Source organism: Protomyctophum parallelum (assembly GCF_964188405.1).
Source record: "Protomyctophum parallelum genome assembly, chromosome: 19".
NCBI classification, from domain to species: Eukaryota; Metazoa; Chordata; class Actinopteri; order Myctophiformes; family Myctophidae; genus Protomyctophum; species Protomyctophum parallelum.
The window spans coordinates 6,990,708-7,006,678 of record NC_139717.1 but is presented as its reverse complement, the minus strand read 5'-3'; positions in this window follow the sequence as shown (position 1 = coordinate 7,006,678).

Sequence of the window (15,971 nt, the reverse complement as noted above, 5' to 3'; positions counted from 1 at the left end):
GTGTCTACTATCCCAGAGCAGTTCTAAACCAGCTGCGTCTAATCTAGCCGCGCCCTTTATAAACGACCCTCACGCCTAGCAGTATCACTCGCTGCTACACACCAAGATGCGCAGGCAGCATATGCCGTCTACTTGGCGTTGGATGGCTTGTAGGAGTGGGGCTGAGAGCACACACGGGAGTAAGCAAGTGTCGACTGGAGAGCCGCACACCTACCTGGAGACCCACCTGACTCGGATCGGGGACGAGTAGCAGAAGACGGGACCCTCGTATGGAACGGCCGCCCACCTCTCGTTAAGGTCGCAGTAAGACAAACGTTCTCTCTCTATCACCCGTGTTATTAAGAAGAGGCACTCGCAGACGCTTGAGTAGCTAAGGATAATAACTGAAGATTGTGAATGAAGAAAGTCACCGTGTTGATGCTTACTGAAGATTGTGAATGAAGAAAGTCACCGTGTTGATGCTTACTGAAGATTGTGAATGAAGACAATCCCTGTAGATGTTTATGGAAGCTAGCATGCTCTAGACAAAGTGTCACATTAAACCTGTGAACGAAGACAGGCCGTGTTATGTTTAGTTCACCCTTAGAAGAAACTTTAAGTTGGCGAGAGCCCGCCTTGCACCGGTGAAAGAAGACCGCTAGAAAATAGAGTGGTTAGTTTTCTGTTAACCCCCTGACGGCCGTTGTCGTAGCGACACGGCCACCCAGTAGTTAGAGAGAAATCAGAGTATAAATGCTGGTGTACCTACCTGTTGGCCGAGCCTAAGGGGCCCTAGGTACCATACTCACCCGGTCCCTTACCCAGTACTTTTACTCTGATTACTCAACGCGGTGTATCCGAGTACTTCTACTCAAAAGTACTCTTTTGTGCCCTGTGGAGAGGGAAAGCTACCTACCACCGTACCCACCTCCGGGGGAGCCTCCTGGTGCCTCTGGTACCTGGAAAAGAAGAAGAAAGAAAGTTACAGAAAAAGACTAGTTGGTAGAATTGCCGAGACCGGAGTCTCAGGCCCCAACTATATACTCACCTTGTACTCTGACCGTATGCTAACCACCCCTCTCATCCTCTGCAGTGACAATTCCCGCCTCGGACCCGGGACTTCTTGGAAAAGAATATTGTCTGCATGAGAATTCTGTTTTGAAACTGACTTTGTTTGAACTGAACTGAAATAAACTCAGGGGCGCCACCGTGCGTCTAACCCCTGACAATGCTCTCTGAGTCCTGTTTCCCACCCGACCTCCCACAATATATATATATATACACAATATCGCACCCCTACAAGCCTTTACCGGGGGAATGAGGGGAGCTGGCAGGCTTACCTATCCAGGGTGGTGGTAATATGCAACACAGCAACTCAAAATAAAGCACAACACAATAACAAACTCAAGGAAAAGGGCTTTACCACCACTGGACGGCTGCACACTGCTCCAGCGTAGCTGTCCCCGGCACCGGTCCTGCAAGAAGGATAGATATATGAGCACTTCACAGGGGAAGGTAGGATACAGGGTAATAATAATGACAGTACTCTCTCCAGCCTATAGTGGGCCTAGGGCCCAGTCGTATCCAGATTAGATGTGTATATATATATATAATAATAATAATAAACTTTATTTGTATAGCACTTTTCATACATAAAATGCAGCTCAAAGTGCTTCACAGGGCAGGACACAAAAATAAAATACAATAAATAGGCGGGTAAAAATATGGTTTGACCCTAAAAAAATTGCAACAAAAGGTTTCTCAACTTTTTTTTTTGTAGTATTAGGTGTCCTTAATAACATACTAAAAGTTTACCAAAGTTTGACCACCCGAAAGGTGTTATTTTCAAGATGGCCGCCGCCAGTTCTTAAAATACCATTATTCATCCTAGAAAAATAATTTTGGTGTCTAACCCTATGTCTTGGTTATCTAGGAATCCAATTAGCATATATAAATTATATAAAAGTACAATGATATATTAAAGCAATTGTTTATAAGGTTATAACAGTGTAATAGGACATTTCTCTTTTATATAATGCCGTACTGCTGTATAGGTGAATTCATCACCTATACACAATTCACATTCTGTTGAAGCTTTCAGGAGATTTATTTTGATACCATAACAATAAGGAATATATTCATTATTACTGGGTGGTACTGTCATGTGACATTTGTAAAAGCATGGCTGCCAAGTGATAGACTGCATGGGAATATTACACAAATCATGGAATAAATTTACAGAGAAATGTCTGCCCTTTTTTTGTAAAGGTGTCTGGCAATAAAAATAATAAAAATAAGTCCCCTATAAGGGTAGTGTTTCCCAAACTGTGAGCCGGGACGAACATTGTGAAAATAGGCAATCTATAAAAGCTCACAACGCGTGTGCAGCAAACACACTCAGTCAGTAGAACCAAATGGCCACTTGTCTGGTCTATGGGGAAGATGGACTCCTCAGTGGGGATACAGTAGAGAGAAATGGCCCTCTTCTTCCCAGCTAAGTCCTGCCCTATGCAGGAGCTAACTATTTCCGTAGACAACGCCCTGGTAACGTCTGTCCCAACAGCCAGGAATCTTGGTGTTGTCCTGGACAGCCAGCTCTCGTTCAAAACTCACATCACAGCTGTCCCTCGATCCTGTAGGTTCTCACACTATAACATACGACGAATTAGACCGTTCCTCACCCAGGAATCAGCCCAGCTCCTAATCCAGACAACAGTCTTGTCAAAACTCGACTACTGTAACTCCCTCCTTACTGGCCTACCAGCATGTGCACTTAAGCCTCTCCAGCTGATCCAAAATGCCGCAGCTTGCTTGGTCTTCAACCAGCCAAAATTCTCACATGTCTCCCCCCTGCTCCGCTCCCTCCACTGGCTCCCGGTCGCTGCCCGCACAGAATACAAAACTCTGATGCTGGCATTCAAAGCAACCAAAGCTGGTTGCTTGGCTCCCCCATATCTTGCAAGTATGATCGAACCCTACAAACCCTCCCGCGCACTCAGATCAGCCAACGCAGGGAAGCTGGAAGTACCCTCACTAAAAACGCCGGGACAACGCTCCACACGTCCCAAACTCTTCTCCCTTCTGGCTCCAAAACTGTGGAATGCACTTGCCATTGCAGTCAGAACTGCAGCATCACTCCCAATCTTCCACCGTAGTCTGAAAACCCACCTTTTCAGAATCCATCATGGCCCGTAGCACTTACCCCACCCCCTTAGATAGCATTTCTGTAGACGTAGATAGCATTTGATACAGACTTATAGCATGTTATGTAGACAGCACTATAATTGCATTGTATGTAGTCATAGCACATCATAGTACATAAGTATAGCATAGTAGTATAGATATATAGTTTATATGTATAGTTTCATCATATAGATATTCCACTGTTACTTTCTTAGCTTACGCATGTTTCATGATAAATGTTCTTATGTGATGTATTCCCATGCTTTTTGTTCTTGCTTAATGTAAGTCGCTCTGGATTAAGAGCGTCTGCTAAATGCCTAAATTGTAAATTGTAATTGCCCCTCATGGGCCTAGAGCACGGGTGTCGAACTCAACTTGGGGCGAGGGCCGCATTGGTCAAAAGGTCACTTGATGGGGGCCACAACCAGTTGCGGACGCACGCTCGATGTCTCAGTCAGTCACTGCTATAATATCTATCTATCTATCTATGCTCAGACCCAGCCAGCCAGGCACACACATAGTGCTCAGACCCAGCCAGCCAGCAAGCCACACACATAGTGCTCAGACCCAGCCAGCCACACACATAGAAAAAATCTTCAAAAAACTGAAGAGGCTACTGGAGATTGGAGAACCTGATTTGGACATGATTTGATGCAGGACAATATTATGTCACTATGACAGAAAGAGAAGATGGGTCTGGCCACATTCATTCACCCCATAATCGCAGTGGAAATTGGGGAATATGTTGACAATAGTCGACAGCTCTGCCGATTAATAATCGATTAATTGAACCCACCCCCCATATTAATCAATATCACAACATGGAGGTCTTAGAACTACCACCACAGGGACAGACAAGCCCCAATCTCTCAAGCTCTCAAGTGCCCCATAGCTTTAATGGGACATGTAGTAGTACTGTATGAGCCACCTCGGACATGCATAGAGGAGAAGACCATGAGGGTCTTCTTAACTTTGCTCTTCTGTGCTCCAAGTCCCCAGGGAGAAATCCAGTGACCCCCCCACTCCCCATACTCCCCTGTACCCACCTGAGGGGAACCCTAGGGCCCACTAAACTCTAGACCGGACCCCCCTTTACCTTCTCACCCAACCCCACCTATCATACTCCCCTCTGCACCCGGTAGAGACTTAGGTTCTGACTACTCTGCACTAAGAGTAAGTAGAGCGTCGCAGTCCCGCCCCCTCGAGAGAGAGACGGAGAAGAAATCACCGTTCATTTTCCTCATAGACTTTTCAAAAAGTATTTATTTAAAGACGTTTACACTACGGACAAAGCCAACTCTTGTCGTGACAAATCATGATATTAAACACAATGTTTTGGGCCAAACAAAGAATTAGAAAGTAGAAAAGAACAGCAGATTACAACACGTTTTTCTTATTTGTAATTATTTGTTTGGTCCAAAATATTGTGTTTGTTGTCATGATTTGTCACGACAAGAGTTGGCTTTGTATGACGCTTATAATGTCTTTCAATAAATACGTTTAGAAATGTCTATGGGAAAAATGCATTGGGACTGCGACACTCTATAATGCAAGAAATTAGTTTTGGGTGGGGTGTATAATGATTAATTATTTACAGTAGTTTGAGCCAAAGTTTATCCACCAAGCTATCCAAAACGTTTCAATATTGCAATCATGTAGGCTATTATCTATCAACTGACAATATTCTCTGCCACAACCTTCTGAATTACTGAAAATTGTGACTATTAGTTTTGTTGTGTTTTGAGGATATCTTGAAACCTTATTCCAAAAAATATATAAATATTCAGACATTTATTAAATATTTAGTTTAGTTAACATGAAACTGGTGACTATTTCAGAGGGTTTTAACAGAGTCACAAACACAATATTGGATTTCACAATTATCTAATTGTATCTCTGCAATTTGAACAAGTTCAATGGACTCCTAGACCCCAAAAACATAGGGTTAGACACAAAAAGTACTTGTCTAGGATGAATAATGAAGGAGTTAGGCTATTTTAATGGTTTTTAGGCCATCTTGGACGCCATCTTGAAAATAACACCTTTCGGGTGATCAAACTTTGGTAAACTTTTAGTATGTTATTAGGGACACCTAATACTACAAAAAACTGTTGAGAAACCTTTTGTTGCAATTTTTTTAGGGTAAGGTGCTTTTTTTTCATAGATTTACTCGCCTAAAAACACAAGTAGTTAAAATGATAGAACAATAGCAGAGAACAAAACCGAATATAAGAACATAAAATAAATAAACACATAAAAAAAAAAAAAAACTCAACTAAAAGCAAGGGTGAAGAGGTGAGTCTTGAGTTGAGATTTAAAAATGTCTACAGAGGGTGCGTGTCTGAGCTCGAATGGAAGTTTATTCCAGGCTGTTGGGCCATAGAAGCAAAAAGCTGCCTCACCGTACTTTTTTGTGCACATTCTTTTAGGCACTTCAAGTAGGCCAGCGTTGGAGGACCTGAGGGGGCGGCTAGGGACATATCTAGGTAGGCAGTCACGGAGGTACGGAGGTGCGAGACCATTGAGAGCTTTATAGACAAGTAACAGAATTTTAAAGTCAATCCTGAAAACAACCGGAAGCCAGTGCAGTGATGCCAAAACTGGAGTAATATGTTCTCTCATCTTAGTTCTAGTTAAAACTCTAGCTGCCAGTGTCAGTCGTTTTCTTAGGGAGTCCTGAAAAGAGTGCATTGCAGTAGTCAAGCCGAGAAAAAACAAAGGCGTGGATTAGCGTTTTTGCATCGTCCAAGGACAAATAGGATCTGATCCGTGCAATATTTCTAAGGTGAAAAAAAGCAATCTTGGTAACATGATTAATGTGTGAATTAAAATTCAATTCAGAATCAATAATAACCCCCAGGTTTTTTACTGTACTGTTACTTTCTACAGTCAGGTTGCCAAGTCTGCTAATTATTGATTATTTTTGCTCGCTAGAACCGATTATGAGAACTTCTGTCTTATCCTCATTTAGTTTGAGAAAGTTCTCACTCATCCAACATTTGATGCTAGACAGACAGGTCAACAGCGGGTCTAAAGCACAGGGATCGTCTGGGTCCACAGAAAGATATAGTTGGGTATCATCTAAGATCATTCATTACAGCACCAAGTATCTATATATATACAAGCAAAGATAAAGAGGAATATGTTATAATACAGGAGGAATATAGATGATGACGCCCGATATGGGCTACAATCAACAGGTCACTGATTCAAGCGACCAACGAGAGGACCACTCGTGGCCGTGTGATGAGCCCTCTCAAACACTGCGGTCCGAGTGTGTGTGGAATGGTTAAGTTCAGCAAAGCAGCAGGTGTGGTGCTGGCCCTGAAAGCACAACGGCTGTATTAAAATACTACTCTTATACTACTAGTCACTGAGGCAGGAACAGCGAGACACACAAACTCACCCGCTTTAATGAGGCCAACGTGCACAGTTGTTGTACCCACTGCAGCGGTAGCCAGGTAAAGGAACACAACTGTAAACAACAAGAGCCCATGTTTATACTCCCATGGCATCACAGACACCAAATGAAATATAAATACTGCGGAGAGGGAGGAACACCAACCTAGGTGGCGTGGTGTTGTTTCGCCACATGCCAAACAGGACGCAGGAAAGCGTGAGTAGCTCCAAGGCTAAAACACAACTAGCCCTGGTTCTTGACTCTCGTATTCATACGAGAGTCAAGGCTTAACTGCACCCTGTTTTTTGCGCTCGCTACATTTACAACTTTTACGTATATATAGACATTCGGAATCCAAATATAAAGTACTCACAATTTGTCCCACGGGTGTTAGTTAGTTGCTGCTCCAGCGATTTGAATTGCTGCATCCCGCGTTGTTTAATAAAAAGCATTTTTATCCAAGCTGTTATTTTGCCATTGGCTTTCAACTACGCGCCCCTAACGGTCGGGAGGAGGGTGGCACTCGGTGTGTTCGATATAGGTGCGCTGACCGCCCTGCCAATACAGACTAATAGGCGAGTGCGCTCCCGGTGTGCAACTGTGGATTTCCCAAACGAACCCCGTTTGAAAAAAGTAGCCGGGGTGCTCTGAAAAAATGCTTTTTATTAAACAACACGGGATGCAGCAATTCTTTTTTTTTTATATAGTGTTTTTATTAGGCATTTTTTGTATATGACAACTTCAGAAAATCCTTGACAATGATAATGAGTTATTCAGTTATATAAAATGAAAGATAGTGACAGGTAATGTAAATTCCACATACAATACATAATAAAAAAGATATATAAATGTGATAAACACGAAAAAACAAAAAACAGTTAAACAATGACAAATGTGAACAGACAAACAAAACAAAGACAACAGGACAGACACTCTTGCTCTCAAACTTTCCCAACACGTTGTTGTAAATTAACTGAATTACAGACATTTCTTTTTAAATGAGAAAAAATAAAATAAAGAAAAAATACTTTTTTTTTCTTTCCTTTCCAATTTTCTAATATGTTATCTATTGTGTAGGAGGGGTTAGCGTGCACCTATTGAAATGGTCAATGAAGGGTTGCCATGTCTGGTAAAATCTATCTTCACTCCCTCTTAATTCAAACTTTATCTTTTCCAATTGCAAGTAGTGCATAACATCTTTCATAAGTGTAGTGTGAGTGGGAACCTGTGCTTGTTTCCAGTATCAGTCTGCGAGCCAGTAGAGTCACATATTTTACCATGTTATATTGGAAAGTAGACAGTTTGACCCCGGGCCCCCTGACCCCCAGAACTGCTGTCAGTGGATCCGGGTCCGGGATGCAGCAATTCTAATCGCTGGAGCAGCAACTAACTAACACCCGTGGTACAAATTGTGAATACTTTATATTTGAATTCCGAATGTTTATATATACGTAAAAGTTGTAAATGTAGCGAGCGCAAAAAACAGGGTGCAGTTACGTCATGACTGTCATGATAATCATCAGGGCTAAAACACAACAAGCGCTCACAGTCAAGTTCACAGTCAGCTATTAAGTGAAGGCGATCGTAACAGCAACGTATAGAAACATACCTGCACTGAAGTGCGGACCAAACACGCTGTCACCCGACGGGACAGCTTTGTGTAGGATGATCGCCTCAATGCGGGAGGAATAACTCCTGGCCGTGGAACGTGTGGCAGTGGCACCCACCAGCAGTGTGGCAGAGAGAGACTGACAGCTGACAAACACGGCCGACACGTCACCTTATAAATCCAGCTGGGACACTCATCAAGCCCTAATCAGTGGGCGGAGGACGGGCCGTGACAGCGTGGAAACGCTCACGCCCATCCTGCCACATAGGCATAACGTTATTCTTTCCTTTTGATATTCAAAACAATGTTGCCTATACACCAGATAAAAATAAGAATCTAATTTAATTAAGGAAAATAGAAAAATACACTTATTTGTTTTCACCACCAATGCTGCTGGCTTACTGGTACAGTATACTTGATATGCTTTGAGAAATTAGCAAACAATAAAATGTAATATTGAAAGACCATCACAAATACTTTATATATATATTTATTATATTTTGCAGTTCCAGATAGAATTGTAATATGTTTTTGGGCCAAAAATGGCTCTTCTGATAATAAAGGTTGCCTACCCCTAGTGTTATTATGAGGTGCCCTTGAATGACACATAAAAACCCTAAACGAAACCCCATGGCCCTGTCCGATATTGTATCATTTGTTATCTGTAAATAAATACAAATACATTATTAAACACAGAGCTGTATCAATTCAAAGTCGGTAGGGAAATTGAATATTAGTATATATTTGTGTGTGCGTGTGTGACGATATGTATACTTTAGGTCCAATTTTATCCATTAGAGCAGGCGATAGTGTATAACTAATAAGCTGTTTAAGTGTAGCGAAAGTTTATCCATTAGAACAGGCGAGGCCGATAGTGTATAATTAATAAGCTGTTTAAGTAGCGAAATCAATAGTACTGGCGAAAGATTAATAGTACAGTGTTGAATTAATAAGCTGTTAAGTGTAGCGAAATTAATAGTACATGCGAAATCTCTCTAGGTTGAAATACTCCTGGGTAGACGGTGACGCGCTGACGCTCTTTTTATGAAAGAAATACAATATTTAAGGTGTTTTTATTTTTTAAACTTTAGTTATAGGGCAGCGTCTAGTGAGCAGATCTAATGAACAGATTTAAGACTTCCGGTGGACGATCTCTTCAAAATAAGAGTACCCTCTAGAGTATTGAAAAGAAGTTTCATTTGCACATTAAAACTACAAATTAAGCATTTAAATGATGCTATATGATGCTATAAGACACACATTATGTTTCTGTGTAAAAATAAGTAATTAAATCATTATAATAATAATAATGAAGTTATCTAAATGGATAAATGCTATATGGAGTGCATGGACTTTATAAAGTGGACACTGGACAAAAGACGGCTCCGCGAGGCCACTATCTGGACATACCCACGTGTTCAGGGAGAAGGCCTCTACCACACCCCACTCTCCGCTAAGCGGGAGAGGTGTAAAATTCACAGCAGCAGACCTTCTACTGGGGTCAACGCTCAACAAAGTACCGTTTCCAGACCCAGAATGGACACTGGACAAAAGACGGCTCCGCGAGGCAACTATCTGGACATACCCACGCGTTCAGGGAGATGGCCTCTATCACACCCCAAAATGAGTATGCTTTGACCAGTATGTGTGTATTTTACGACAGGCCACCATATGTGTCATTGTACATCCTTAAAGATCATAAATGGCATATCTGGACAAATGAATCGAATGACACAGCAGGCTACCTTTGAGCTGATGCAAATAGCATCCGCTCGACAGCACACAAAGACAGCAGTCACAAGTAGTTTCTATGTCGTGTCATACGAGAAAATAAACAGTCAAGAAATAATCAAGTTTCGTCAGGACAAACAAATGCATAAATGCACAGAGAGATGCAATCACCGCACACAACTCACAAGTGACACCCATTCCAAAACTAGAGGTAACTCCTTCACCTGACTTAGCTTGCGTAGAGAAAGCTAACGGGTGGCTGTGTGATAAGACAATCGATCAGTACCATCAGCTCTTGCTTTGTTGTTGACAAAAGGGCATATATTTGTCCCAGCATTTTTGTAAGCCAACAGTTAATGAGTCTTTATTGTGGTGACATCAGCATACTACCAGATGTACCAAGAACATCACAGAATTGGTGGAGCTATGAGTTGGTAATATTGCCAGTCAACCTCCAAAAGACTCATTGGGGAGCAATTGTCGTAGATTTCTCTAAAAAGACAGTGGAGGGTGATAGCATAATCTTAGATGTTGTTCTAATGGATTCAGTCCATAGCTATGAACAAGGCCTGGTTAATGTATTTGGTCCACTGCAAAAATACTTAGCCTTACAGTACTTTGCAATTCATGGTAGAGGTATGGCTATCACATTTAGATATGAGTGTTATGACAGTTGCCCTCATTTCATAACACAAACTGATACCAGTAGCTGTGGTCTCTACACTTGTTTGTTTTCCAAAGCTGTTCTGTTTGACGTGAGTCTCAACACTTACCAAACAGACTGAAAAGCGAGATTGTGTATTGTATGAGCTAGCTGACAGGAAAAAATTTATTGCTCTGAGTACATAGTTTAAGTACTGCACTGCACTAAAAGGCTCTGTTTTATCTATGTTGTAGGAGAACTTCGCCGCCAATGGAGGATGCGAGGGACGCCAAATGACACGTCCCCATGTGATTTAATCCAATAGTGCTTACTGTGATCATCTAAAAACAAACGTTTGAAATGTTTGGACTGAGCTGGTTTTGCTTTAAAAGTACATCTAACTTTTGATCAATGTATGTGTGTGTGTGTGTGTGTGTGTGTGTGTGTGTGTGTGTGTGTGTGTGTGTGTGTGTGTGTGTGTGTGTGTACAATGTTTGCACTTTATGTTTGCAGTTTGCAGTGATGCTTTGCACTATAGGTACTTACGGCATGTTGTACCTTTTTATACATTTGAGTGATGTGTGCACTTAGGTACATTGCATGTTGTACCATATTATACATTTGAGTGACGTTTGCATTGAGGTACATTGCATGTTGTACCTAAGCTTTTGAGTAACGTTTGCACTTGGTACATTGCACGTCTTACCTTTTTATACATTTGAGTAATGTATGCACTTATAGGTACGTTGCACTTATAGTACCATTTTGTACTTTTGAGTGATGTTTGCACTGATTGACTTTGTAGTTTTTGCATGTTTTGCATGTGTTTGAATAATGTTTGCTGAATTAACACAGATGCGCACACACATGCAGTAAATTGATCAAATCTGTGACTACTAAACTATTAAAGTAGCTTCTCAGTCCACATTAAGACAAATTGTGATGTTTAAAAACAAATGTCGTAGGGATTTGGAAACTTTTAAATGAGCGTTTTATTTCTGATTGTGATGATCATTATTTTGCAGAGTGATTTTTTCTTCTTCTGTGTAACAGTGAATGAGAAACACCGTAAGCAAACTGTATGCCTTTTTCTTTCCATTGAATTGATTGATTGAATGATTCATTAAAAGGTATTTTTTTCTAACTTTCAAAGCCTTGTCTGTATTCTTTTATTCTTTTATAAATGTAATGCTATGGAGAGGGCCACTATATATATAACGATCGATCGTTGTCACCTCATCTATACCTGGGCACCGCCCAGCCAGAAAGATGGTTTGGAGGAGTACAGGACAGGACAACAGTAATGTATAAACACAGCACTGTAAAAATAAACTGGTTTGATCACAAAGACACACCTTAAAAAAGGTAGTATATTTAACTATTACTGTTAATGGCCGATCTACATAGTGAATGACATTACCATTGTCATTCATGCAGACATTAGTGTTCCAACACCAGTAATTAGAACTGTAATAGTATTACTTTACCCACTTTACACATACAATGTCTGTTGTTATAGACCAGTGAAACGGCACTTTTTTGAGCGTTGCCGTTGACCTCAGTGGAAGGTCTGCTGCTGTGAATTTTACACCTCTCCCGCTTAGCGGAGAGTGGGGTGTGGTAGAGGCCATCTCCCTGAACGCGTGGGTATGTCCAGATAGTTGCCTCGCGGAGCCGTCTTTTGTCCAGTGTCCATTCTGGGTCTGAAAACGGTACTTTGTTGAGCGTTGACCCCAGTCGAAGGTCTGCTGCTGTGAATTTTACACCTCTCCCGCTTATCGGAGAGTGGGGTGTGGTAGAGGCCTTCTCCCTGAACGCGTGGGTATGTCCAGATAGTTGCCTCGCGGAGCCGTCTTTTGTCCAGTGTCCACTTTATAAAGTCCATGCACTCCAGTGAATAGCATTTATCCATTTAGATAACTTTTATTATTATTTAATTACTTATTAGTTATTTAATTACTTATTTTTACACAGAAACATAATGTGTGTCTTTACAATAACTGTAATGTAATAATAATACTAATTGTTATTATAATAGGTGTCCTATTATTGCTTGCTGAAGTAGGAACCTTTATTGCTTAGGTAGGAACCTTGCTTATACAGGTGCGTGATGCACGGTACCTGTTGTTGGTTGCACTAGACTGAGCTGACAGGTTGGCCCAATCCCAATTGCCTCCCTCAAGCCCTGAGCCCTGGACCCTCATTGACTTTACTGACGTCAGCTGTAAGTGCTTGAGAGGGTGAGAGGCTGCAAGGGCTCCAAATTGTTGTGAAATAAATGGGACAGCACTTTGAAGATGAGTCTGCCATTCATGACACTTGCATCACTTTATAAAAAGTGTCCTTATTCACAGCCAGTGCCTACCTACATGCTTGGCCTATTTATACATGTCTATCATGTCTATTTTAGTATTTAAGCTGATCGTTTTATTATTAGTTTAATAAATACACTTTCCTGTGTGATATGAGTTGTAATATTCATATAATATTCATTATACATTTCATTTCCATATTCTTTTACTTTGCTCATTAGTAATTTCTCATCATGTTTCCCTTATTATCATTATTATTATTATTATTGTTATTAAATATATAGCCTAACCCTATATCCTTCCATTCCGTCTCCTTTTGAGAACAGTGAGAAAGCACTATTGTGTTTGTTGACATTCTAATCGCGATACATAACTAATTTGCATACCTAAATGATTAACGTTCGGAGGATCCCCCTCATTCCACTGGTAACGCTATGAACTGTGGGTAATTTCTTTGCCAAAGTCAGCATCAACGCTGACTTTGGCAAAGGGCACATAAAGGGGCGGGGCTGAGCCCTCACTGACTTACCGATTTCAAATGGGACATCCCTCAAGCCCTCGCAGACTTCACGTGAACGCGCAGCTAAGTCAGTGAGGGCCCAATCCCAATCCACTCCCTTGCTGACTCAATGAGCCCTCACTGACTGCTGCGCGTTCATGTGAAGTCTGCGAGGGCTTGAGGGATGTCCCATTTGAAATCGGTAAGTCAGTGAGGGCTCAGCCCCGCCCCTTTATGTGCCCTTTGCCTAAGTCAGCGTCGATGCTGACTTTAGGCTGACTTTGGCAAATAAATGACCCACAGTTCATAGTGTTACCAGTGGAATGAGGGGGATCCTCCGAACGTCAATCATTTAGGTATGCAAATTAGTTATGTATCGCGATTAGAATGTCAACAAACACAATAGTGCTCACTGTTCTCAAAAGGAGACGGAATGGAAGGATATAGGCTATATATTTAATAACAATAATAATATTAAGGGAAACATGATGAGAAATGACTAATGAGCAAAGTAAAAGAATATGGAAATGAAATGTATAATGCATATTATTATATATATGAATATTACAACTCATATCACACAGGAAAGTGTATTTATTAAACTAATAATAAAATGTTCAGCTTAAAGGTATATTCAGTGATTTCACTAAAAAAAACCTTAGGTTTCGTTTTTGGCTGTGGGACCCAGCCTTTCGTCCAATCAGGATAGAGAGTCAAAAACGAAACCTAAGGTTTTTTGACCCCCAGGGGTTAACTGGGGACAGGGAGGAACTCCTTATATGGCCAGCACACTCTATAGTAGGGAGGATTATCACAACAAAACAAAAAAATAAGTGATATTTGAATTAAGTGAAATCACTGAATATACCTTTAAATACTAAAATAGACGTGATAGACATGTGTAAATAGGCCAAGCATGTAGGTAGGCACTGGCTGTGAATAAGGACAGTTTTTATGAAGTGATGCAAAGTGTCATGAATGGCGGACTCATCTTCAAAGTGCTGTCCCATTTCTTTCACAACAATTTGGAGCCCTTGCAGCCTCTCACCCTCAAGCACTTACAGCTGACGTCATTAAAATCAATGAGGGTCCAGGGCTCAGGGCTTGAGGGAGGCAATTGGGATTGGGCCATTGAGTCAGCAAGGGAGTGGATTGGGATTGGGCCGTTGTTTATTACTACTCTGAGCACGGGACTTTATAATAAACTATTGCCCGGCTGGGCTAAACTACAATCCTTGTTGGGTGATTCTTAAAGAAAAGAACACACTTTTACACTAATAATGTAATAGTTATTTAATTAACGAATTAAAAATCTTCTTTTATTCTGAAGGCAACCGGATGTCTTAAATCTGCTAGCTATCAGACAGGAAGTTCTAAATTTGCTCATAAGACGGAGCCCTATGGCAAGTATAATGTTTCCGGTCCCTCACCGGGGGTGTACGTGCTTAGAGTATATATATTTATAGAGAAGGCACCCAGAGGAAATCTTGAGGCGAAATGGACATAGTGGCCGAATTAAGGTATTGCAGCCTGGCCCCAAACACATGAACGTGCTGTCCGTTGACTATCATTGTACACGTTCACGACGGACGACGCTCGTGCGCGTTCAACGGCAGTGCGTTCATGTGTTTGGGGCCACTCACCATTGCAATCCGTCCCAGAATGCACTCTGTTCCTACCAGGAAGGAGGAGTGGATGGGAGGAGACTCTCAGAAACTCTCAGATCTGAACGAACACCTGTAAGGGCAGCCGAAAGAAAGTGGCACAAGACGAAGCTACCAGATGACCTTTCACACTTTCACTCACTCCTCTCTGCCTTTGCCCACTCACTAACCACTGCTAAAACCTCTTTCTACCACACCAAAATCCAATCCTGTACTTCTAACCCAAGGAAGCTCTTCTCCACTTTCACCTCCCTCCTTAAACCCCCTCCCCCCACTCAACCTTCATCCCTCACTGCTGATGTTTTTGTCAACTACTTCGAGAAGAAGGTTGATGATATCAGCAGCTCCTTTCCTCCCCTCCCACATAAAGTGGCATCTGACTCAACCAACACCAACCCCAACATACCATGCATGTCCTCCTTCTCTCCTCTTTCCCCAGACGAGGTTCTACAACTAGTAACATCCTCTAGACCTACCACTTGTCCTCTTGACCCTGTCCCGTCTCCAATCTTCCAGACCATCGCACCTGATCTGCTCCCCTTCATCACCTCCATCATCAACACCTCAGTAACCTCAGGCTGCGTCCCATTTGCCCTCAAGTCAGCCAGAGTAACACCACTCCTCAAAAAACCAACCCTTGACCCCTCAATGTCAAGAACTACAGACCGCCGGTATCACTCCTTTCATTTATTTCTAAAACCATTGAACGTGTCGTCTCCAACCAGCTCTCTCTCCAACTCTCACAGAACAACCTGCTGGATCCCAACCAGTCCGGATTCAAGAAGGCCCACTCCACAGAAACTGCCCTGCTGGCAGTCACAGAAGCACTACATGCTGCCCAAGCTGCTTCCCACTCTGCAGTACTGATTCTCCTAGACCTATCAGCAGCATTTGACACAGTGAACCACCAGCTGCTCCTAGACACCCTAGCGGAGCTAGGCATCGGTGGAA